This window comes from Caretta caretta, chromosome 2 (assembly GCF_965140235.1).
Source record: "Caretta caretta isolate rCarCar2 chromosome 2, rCarCar1.hap1, whole genome shotgun sequence".
Lineage (NCBI taxonomy): Eukaryota > Metazoa > Chordata > Testudines > Cheloniidae > Caretta > Caretta caretta.
This window is the reverse complement of record NC_134207.1, coordinates 31,805,164-31,815,286: the sequence shown is the minus strand read 5'-3', so window position 1 is coordinate 31,815,286 and position 10,123 is coordinate 31,805,164.

The window sequence follows — 10,123 nt, the reverse complement described above, 5'->3', positions numbered from 1 at the left end:
TCCAAAATACATACATTAGAATGGGCTAACGTTTCACAGTGCCCCTATATTGTCAGCATGTTGTCTTATCTGTAATCTGCATCTGATCCTTGCTATTACAACATCTATCTTTAGCAGAGAAGAATATATCATCATTTTGATTTCTTCTTTTATAATATATGTTGGGAAAAAATTGAAGCAATTCATTCTAGCACCATGTGCACACTTCACATTTAGATAAAAACATTGAGCAGGCAGTATACGGAAGATGCCAGTTTTCTAAATACTAGCCTCCTTAAGCATTATTTAATAGCTTTTCGATGAAAGATTTATAATAGAATGGGCTGTTGACAAGGGACCAAAACTGCTTTCTACTACACTGGTTGATTTAGATGGGTGTGGAAGGAGTTACTTCTTCATACACAAGTAGACATGCCGGATACCATTAAAAGGCTCATTTCTGTGAGATGCTGAGTGCCTCCTGAGGAGTATTGAGCACCCTCAGCTTCCATATGCTGCATGACTGGAGATGCCCTTGTGTGCAAACCATGAAACTTTTGGGAGGCATGATGTGAGGTCAATGCATTAGTGAGGCATACATCTCTGTTAAAGCCTTTTCTTTCTATGAACTGAATTAATGATTCTGTGTTAACCTGCAATGGGTTCAGCTCCTGTTGCTACAGTTTCAAGCTCAGGGTGAAAATCATCTGTAGTGCTTTTCTCAAATGTAGAGGCTCCAGTAACACATGGACACCAAGTACAGTGGCCACATCCACAATCCCAAGTATAAAGTCTTACCCATACTAATAGTTTTATTTAGGAAATGACTAAAGTTACAATTATCCATGCCTGTATAAATCCTACAAAAACTTTTGTAATGGTTAATACTGTAGTCATACTCACATCCCCAAAGATATTCTAGGGTCTGACAGATCTCTCAACAGATGATCATCAGTAAAGGGGTGGTACCTGCTGGGATTGTCCCAGTGAAATCTTCCATGGGTCTTCCCACCATAGCCTAACCACAGAACCTCTTTTATTCTGTTGTTATGAACACACCTACACCTTATACATATGCATAAGAGTTTCAAACCTCCTTCCCTTATTTGTGACTTCCATATACCATGAAAGTTGGGGTGCCCAATTTTTCATAGGTTGTTGTCTTAGCTCCCCATATTCTCATTAGCATCTACACATGTGTCAATGGTAACCTGTGGTCTAAGCAGGACATCCCATGATGTTAAAATCAGGTGTCTTTGAGGTCACATAAACTTTGAAGTCTATTTTTCCAGAACATCACCCATTGGCACATTATGTCCAGTACTCTTAAAGCCTTATTGGTTTAGGGTTATTCCTATGTCACCCATTTATGTTAAATGTTCTTAAACCTACAGCATGGTATGGCTAAGCTAAAATCTTACAGGACTCAGCCTGTAGACCTTGCATTAGAGCCATGTTTTACTTATATACCTAATACACACTCATCACTCCTAAATACTTGTCAATCTTATACTTCTGTAATCCTATTTTATTTACAACTTGAATCTGTTTTGTACACATTGATTATATATGAAATGACATATGAATTGACCATAACACTAGCTAACAGAATTATAAATGAATGATAGCATAAACTAATTGGCTTCACTGTCCACTGTGTGCAATATAAACCAGATTTTGTGGCCTGCTGAGTTCTGAGAGCTACTGTAAATACTCATGAGAGACACAGAGAAAAAAGAATGAAAATAAGTGGTCAATTTTCAACATGGCAGAAGGTTAACAATGAGGTCTCTGTTTAATATATTCTTTAATTGCCTGGAGAAGGGATGAACAGTGAGGTGTAAAATTTGCACAGGATACAATTATTTGGTAGAATATTCAAGACCAGAGAATACTGATAAAGGTAGGTGAATAAGCAGCAAAAAGGTTAGCAAAATTTAATGTTGCCAATAGCAACAACGGAACTGCTATTAAGGGGGAAAATTGCACTTTCAAAATTTGACCCTTACTGGTTTCTACAGCAACTGTAACCCTCAAGAAAAGTAAAAAACACTACGTATTATAGAAGTTTAATGGTGAGATAAATAAGAAGAGATGAAAGAAATATAGCTGCAACTTCCTCCTCCCCAACACACCCTCTTCCTTCTCCCTTCTCACCACTGTTGATACTTCGCATCTCCCCTTCTCCAACACTCTCACTTCTCTCAGTGATCTCACCCTGACTCCTCTTGCCCCACTCACAGACCTTCTTTTTCTTTACCTTTTAATCTCTCACTCTCTTCTGATACTGTCCCTCACAATACAAGCATGAGCAGGTCTCCTCCATCCTCATTCATAAATCACTCAATCAGTCAACCAATCCCCTGACCCTAACTGCAGTTCTAGTTACTGCCCATCACATTTTTTCAACCAGCTTTACTGGAGATAAAATAATATATTTATATATGTGGGCATGGTAATTGTGAAGCACTTTTTTATTTGAAGTGTTTATAGAAAACATTATTAAGAATGTTATTAAAATGATTTTGAACATTTTTCATTTACCAAAACCCATATTTTTAAAATAAATAGTGGGGGTAGGGGTGGGTGGGAGGAGGTGAGGCATGATTTCCTTTTGTGAAAAGGAAAGATTTTGTCTATATCAATAGTTTTTGACAAAAATAATTTTGTATTTCTAAAAAGGTCATTGACTATGGAAAAGCCTTTTTATTTGAAAAAAATGTATAATTCCAACACTAATCTCCAGACTCGATTGAGCCAACTGCAATTGTTGCCTTAGTTTCCACGTCTAACACCTTTCTTTCTGGTTTTTGCCTTTTTCATTCCAAATAAACTGTCCCACTAGGGTCTCCAATCATCCCTTCCTGCTAAAATGTAAGATTCACTACTCCATTCTCATTGATCTCTACCCCAAGTATGGCCACATCAGTCATACCTCCCTTCTTGACATCTTGTCTTCCCCAGGCTTTCATGACTCCTTCTTCTCTTGGCTCTCCTCCTATCTCTCTGGTTCATCCTTTTTAGTAAGTTATCTGCCTTCCCTCTCTCAGGTCTGCACACAGGATACGATATCTTATCTGTTCACCTGCCTTCAATTACCATCTTGTGTTAATGGCTCACAAATCTATCTTTGTGCCCCAGGATGGTCTTCCTCCATCCACTCCTGCATCTCAGCCTGTTTCTCTGACATTTCTTCCTGGACATTGCCCCTTCAACTTACACTAAAACTGAACTTAAAAATCAAGTCTTTCAACCCTAGCAATAGCTTTTATAACTAATATATCTATGCATTACTTGTACTGACTAAAACTGAGTGAATAACTGATTTTTCCAGGAAAGATCCTGGGGTGTTTGTTTCAAACCGGTACTGAAATTCTCTAATTTTTCTTGCTGGAAAAAAACAAACAAGGAAAACATTTCCGGTTGAACAAAATCTCTTGTTCAACCTGTTCAACCTTTCATTTCTTTACACTTTGTATGTGTATTTTGTCCTTTTAAAACAAAATTTCAAACAAATCTAGCTAACTTTTGAAATCCTTTTCAAAATGAAAAGTCAAAACACTACATTTAGGAAATGTCAAAATGAACCATTTTTTGCCTGGGTTTTGATCTTTTTCTCATTTTGTATTTGGCCAAAACTATTTGCCAATTTTGAGCTGAATTTATGATAGTTTTAATCTCCCTGAAACTGCACTTGTTGGTGAAATAAAAAATTTCATGATTTTCTAGTACTGACTAAATATAATAGTTTCTGAAAATTCTGCTTTTGCATGCGCAGCTGCTTGAGATGAAAGTGTTGATGGGTCTATAATAGGATCAAAGTAAGCATGGTTAGGATTAAAAAATAAAACAGAACCTTGCTGCTCTTTTAGCAATGATGGCTCACAATAATCCTTGAAAGTGCTTTCGTTTGTATTTATTTTCTGGCATTTCCAAGGTGCTCATCCCCACAGCGCATCCTAGTGATAACACTTTCTGAAAAGCACAATCACAGTACCTGAAGCCTGAAAGAATTAAATAGTTCAGGCACTAAATGTCAACATATACTTAAAGAAAAATTGTTCTCCCTGCTGGGGCATGCAAGTGACCTTCACAGTTTAGTTTTCCCTCTGTAGTAAGGATCTATTAAAGTTAGACTTTCAATCTAAAGAATGAGGAGATAAAAACCCAACACGGAGAAGTGATCTCCCTACCTGTTGTCAGTTGTTTTATTGACATCTTTCAGCTGTCACTGAATTTAATTTGAATACTGTTGACAAAAGGAGAAGAACTCAATACTTTCTCTTGAAATAAAATTGTATGTAACTCTTCAATGGCATAGAGGAAAAAAAAAGTATGTATACACTAATCTCTTTTGGGGCTATTATGTGAGCTCAAATCTTTACTAAAATCATTAAGTTCAATGTATGCTGCAAAAAATCTTCCCATTTCATCCAGAAATTGTAAAATGCCTAAATATCCCTTTCAGGCAAAAGCCTTGATCCCTAGGTCTTATTAGTACAAATTATAAGGATATATAGCAATGGATGTTAAAACACTGAGAAAATTTTCCAGTATGCTTGCAGGTTTAAGATTAGAGAGAGAATTCAGATTGCTCAGAGTCAAAATTAGAGCTTCCCTTTTCAATCCATATAGGACACTTCCCCTTAAAGAAGTAGAATCATAGAATCATAGAATCATAGAATATCAGGGTTGGAAGGGACCCCAGAAGGTCATCTAGTCCAACCCCCTGCTCGAAGCAGGACCAATTCCCAGTTAAATCATCCCAGCCAGGGCTTTGTCAAGCCTGACCTTAAAAACCTCTAAGGAAGGAGATTCTACCACCTCCCTAGGTAACGCATTCCAGTGTTTCACCACCCTCTTAGTGAAAAAGTTTTTCCTAATATCCAATCTAAACCTCCCCCACTGCAACTTGAGACCATTACTCCTCGTTCTGTCATCTGCTACCATTGAGAACAGTCTAGAGCCATCCTCTTTGGAACCCCCTTTCAGGTAGTTGAAAGCAGCTATCAAATCCCCCCTCATTCTTCTCTTCTGCAGGCTAAACAATCCCAGCTCCCTCAGCCTCTCCTCATAAGTCATGTGTTCCAGACCCCTAATCATTTTTGTTGCCCTTCGCTGGACTCTCTCCAATTTATCCACATCCTTCTTGAAGTGTGGGGCCCAAAACTGGACACAGTACTCCAGATGAGGCCTCACCAATGTCGAATAGAGGGGAACGATCACGTCCCTCGATCTGCTCGCTATGCCCCTACTTATACATCCCAGTACTTCTACTGTAAATGTTTTAGCCATTTTGTTACACATCTTTTCATATGTGGAGCACAGATATAGTAGTTTAATTTTGTCATTTTACTTTAATCCATAATAATTAACTCAGATCTTTGATCCAATATTTTAGTCTTCCTTCATAACAGATATTATAAATTATTGAACAACGGGACACTGAACAAAGGACAGAAGAAATTCCCATTTGGTTACATTACTGCCTGTTTTTATCAGCTGTTCAATATAGTGACTATAAATACACTGGCTCTATAGAAAGCCACACAGGATGTTGAAGTAAATGTTACATAATCTATGAAGCATCAATGAAAAAAAGGGGAAACTTAAGAAGAGATTCTCAACAGAATGACAAAAGATAAATACCATCTGAAAGATTTGAACAAAGTTCCAATAGCCCCACATTTTATTAAATGTGTCAAAACCAAAAATAAATAAATAAATAAATATATCATTACAAAATCTCTTGACACTGCCCCATCTCTGATCCAGTAGCAAAAAAGATAATGTTAATTCAAAACAAAACCAGAAAATATTTTATAGATTGGTTGTGAGAAAGTCCATATAAATCATACTTTTCATCCAGGAATTGACTCATCGAAGATCATACCATGTAATTTGTTTTTAAGCAGAATTCTCTGCGAAGTCTGCTAGAAAATGCTTAAAAATTCATGGCATAAAATAACCCTTGAAACCATCTCTTCACAAAGCAAAATCCCTTGAAGTATTTAAGGCATGTTCATATTTCATGGTTTCAATATAAATTTCCCCACATTACTCAATCATAAATGTTTTTTGGATGCAGATCTAACTAATTCTACTCCTTTGGGGTTTGTGCTCAGGGGGATATGTTGCTCTACAGGGAGAGTGAGAGTTCTCCCGCAATATTTACCATGGTGCACCATGCATTCTTTCATGGCCAGCCAGTTCTGAAAGACATTGCAGGAGTGGGGGATTCTAATGCCAGTGGCTGCTAATAGAGTACGGGGAGCGGTGGTGTTCATAGACTGAAGTTGCCCAAGGCTTCTCTGTGGGTGACATAAGAGGTGCTGTAATAATTGGGCCTACAGATTTGCCCTAATTGTGAGCTCAACAGTGAAAAGTGAGCAAAAGTTTTTTAAAAAGTCACAATAACCAATAACAATAAATGCTGAGGGTGGGGGAGTGGAAAAGGGAGACAGACTGAATTAGCATAAACAAAAATGCCTACTAATATAATTTAAAAACTGTTAAAATCATGCCTGGTAAACAAACAAACAAAAAAAAAAAGTGTGGGATTGGATGTCAATGAACCAAAATTGGTGCCTCAGAAATTAGGCCTAATTGGGGAACAAAATCATGAGAAGATGGACTATTCTGCCTGTCACTCCTTTTTGGGGTCCTGAAGAAGAGAGAGTGTGGGGAAAGCTGGCTAGTGTGACACTGACTGACTGAAAGACAAGAGAAGGGGAAGCTTTTCATAGCTGCACCACTGCCACTTCTCCACACCTTCTTCATCCTAATCTTGAGAGATGTCCCAACCAGACCAGACCAGAGAAAAGAACACATATGACACCACCACCTGTATTGGATCCAGCTAAATCCCAACCATCCCCTGCTCCATGTGTCCTTTCCTTTTCTACCTCATTTCTTTTCTTTCCTGCCTCTCTCCTGTTTCCTTCTATTTAGTGTCTGGTTTAGCTGGCCAAGACTGTATATTTTGCAACAGTGTCATAATCAGGTGACCAGAAAGGGCACTGCATTTAGCTGCCCAAACATCTTGATGCTGATACAAGTTTGCCAGGCTTCGGAGTGGCTGATAGGACTGTGTGCTGTGCATGTGTTTTGCCAGCCCTGAGGTTGCAGGTGAGAGTGAACACCAAAGAGAGAAGTTGCATATTCTGTCTTTGCTGTTCTTTTCTTTCCCTTCCTGTGCATGTTTGTTTTGTCTTCTAGAAAACAGGATTGGACTTCAACAACAAAAGCCACAATGACAGCTCCAGGCTGTTTCAACTAACTCTTCCCCTTTTTTCCCCAAAACGACAGTTATCATATAAGACAGTGTCAGAAAAGGTTGTGTTTTTTCCCGCCTTCTAAAAGTTCTCTACAGCTAAAGGGGGCAAGGAATGTTGTTCGACTACTTAACACTTTACATCTTAAATGTTTTAACTGTCTTTTTCTTTTATGTGTTTTTAATAAAACATTTATAAGTATTTCAATACTGTTTGCCATGGTACTAAGCAGGCTGAGGTCTCTGTATACCAAACTGTTTAATATTGGACAGTAACAGGGTCATATTAACCCCTTTGACTGTTTGCATCCCTTTTTTCCATCTAAATTAATATAACATGGCCAAGGGCCAGGTTCAGTCTGTCCCTAGGTGCATGTAAATAATAAAATAACTCTAACAAGGATGAAAGGAAATATTTAAATGGAACAAGAGGGACTTTATTCTCTGGATAGAATTGTAATATGTTGGAACTGACTGACTTCCACATGTATACCATAGATATCCCTAATTCAATAGGACAAATATCAAATGCATAAGCCAGCAATAAAGTTATGAGAAAATATATCAAGCCTCAGTTTAGTAAGGCACATGCTTAATTTTAGGTACATGAGTGGACCATTGAAGTCAGTGGGATATTCACTATGCTTAAAGTTAGGACTATATTTCAGTACTTTATTGAATCAGGGCCTATGCGACCATCCAAGATATAACTCCTGAATATTAGAATGGATGTCTTAATCTTCCAGTTCACGTCTCTCATCTCCACTTCAGTCCTATCCATCAACCAACATTGAATAAAGAAGTCAATTGCCATAATTTATTTTACTACAGATGTCCGTAATTCTATTGGTATCACATGCCTCAGCCAAAAAATAGGTTCTTGAGCCTTTATTCATGTTTCTGAAGTACAAACAGAAGCTGGAATAGTTATACAGTTAGACATATTGCAAGTTGTGTATTTTAAAGGAATGTCAGAAAAGTGAAAGCATTCTTGAAGAATGTCTTGTTAAAGGTCAAAGCAATTACAGCACATTAAGAACTTCACTGCTCAAAGAAAAAGGCTCAAGAGTTCATTGTTAATAAGAACCACTTCAGTAAGAGGTATAAAATTATCTATTAATCTAATGTCACTGAGAAGCATAATTTTGCCCCTTTTTGACCTGAGTGGCTGGTCAAAGTTTCAGAGCCCTGGGGATGTTACAGTTGGAAGTAGAAATTGATAGAGTCTGGTATTTTTCTTTGATTCAGTTTAGTTTACTTACAAAGAATGTACAAAGTTCTGTGCCTCTGAGCAGAGAAGAAATCAATTAGCAAGAAACAGCTTCTTTTGCTCACAGTGCTAAGAATCCTCTTTGCAGCCTGCATCCTGACACAAAAATTGTCCCCAGGTTTCTTCCAGAGTCAGCCACTGTGCTTTCAGCTTGCTCCTTTGGGCTGTCTCTCCCTGTCTCACTTTCCCAGTTTTTTCTGTTCTGCCCTCCCACATACACTTACTGAATCCCATACTCATGGGCAGGTTCTGTTGTATTAATTTACATGGACTAGAGGGGCCAAAGATGTTACCATAACCCAGTCATTGTCCAACATTAAACAGTGTTCAACAAGGTCCACGGTTTTTTATACAGAGACCTCAGTCTGCTGCGGGACATGGCAAACACACCATTAAAAATCCTTTTAACCTTGTATTGAAAATAAAGAAAAGATGGAAAAACAGTTCAAGCATTTGAAATGTAAAGTATTAAGTAAGGCTTTCATTTTAACAATTTCCCTTGTTCCCTATCTCTTTAGCTGGAGCTAGTTTTAGAGGGAAAATTTAAAAAAAAACACCTTCAACAGTCTCTTATCAAAGGTGGTAATAATGGTCCTTTTGGGGAAACGAGAAGATGTTAGCTGAGATGGGCTGGAACTGTTGTTGCAGTTGTTGTTAAAGTCCCATCCAGTTTCATCCCACGTGGTGTTTGGGATTCAGCTAGAGCTAGTAGAGGTGGCAATGGCATCTGGGTCCCTCTCGCTGGCCCAGTCCGTTCAGGAGATCTTTCAGGATCAGGATGATGAAGGCCTGGGATCCCAGGAGACGATAGGGGTGGCAGCAATGATGGTGAAACTTGCTCCAGTAGCCAGTTTATCTCCCCAAGTCTGTCCTTAAGGACCCCAAAGGGGAGTGGTGGGTGGAATCCCTCATGCCCACATAATTTTGTCCATCAATTAGACCTAGTTTCTGACACACCAGTTTTGATTCATTAATTTTTGAATCCACATTTCTTGTTTAACACGCATGACCTTAACACTGCCCTTGAGTTGTATCAGTAGGCCTTTTTTTTGGACTAATTTAGTTTTTCTTACTTGCATTATACCTTTCCTGATCAACTTTTATTACAGGCTATTCCGTCATCTTACGAATTCCCCTCACTTCTTATAGTGGAGCTCACAAGCAAGGAAAATCTGTAGGCCCAATTATTACAGCAGTTCATGTGCTCCTTTTTTCTTAGGTGGGGGTTTTCATTCAACTCATAACAAGGTTCCACCCAGTTCATAGCAATATAATAGAAATTACACATGACAGTGACTGAAATAATAGTTTATAATAGTATTACCTCCTTCACCAGTAAAATAGTAGAATTGGGAGGGAAAAGATTGAGAAGATATATTAAAGGAAAAATCCTGCAAACTTCTATTCATATGTGTAGTTCTTGTTCATACAAGTAGTTGCATTCACCTCAGTGGATTGAGTAAGAGTGTGAAGACTGGACCAAATATGACATGAATCATTATATTGCTGCATATTTGTAAGTTAAGTACAAGACCAGTAGAGCCCAAAATATTGCAGCTATGATAAAACAGAACTTTTCCATATTTTATGTTTTTTAAAAA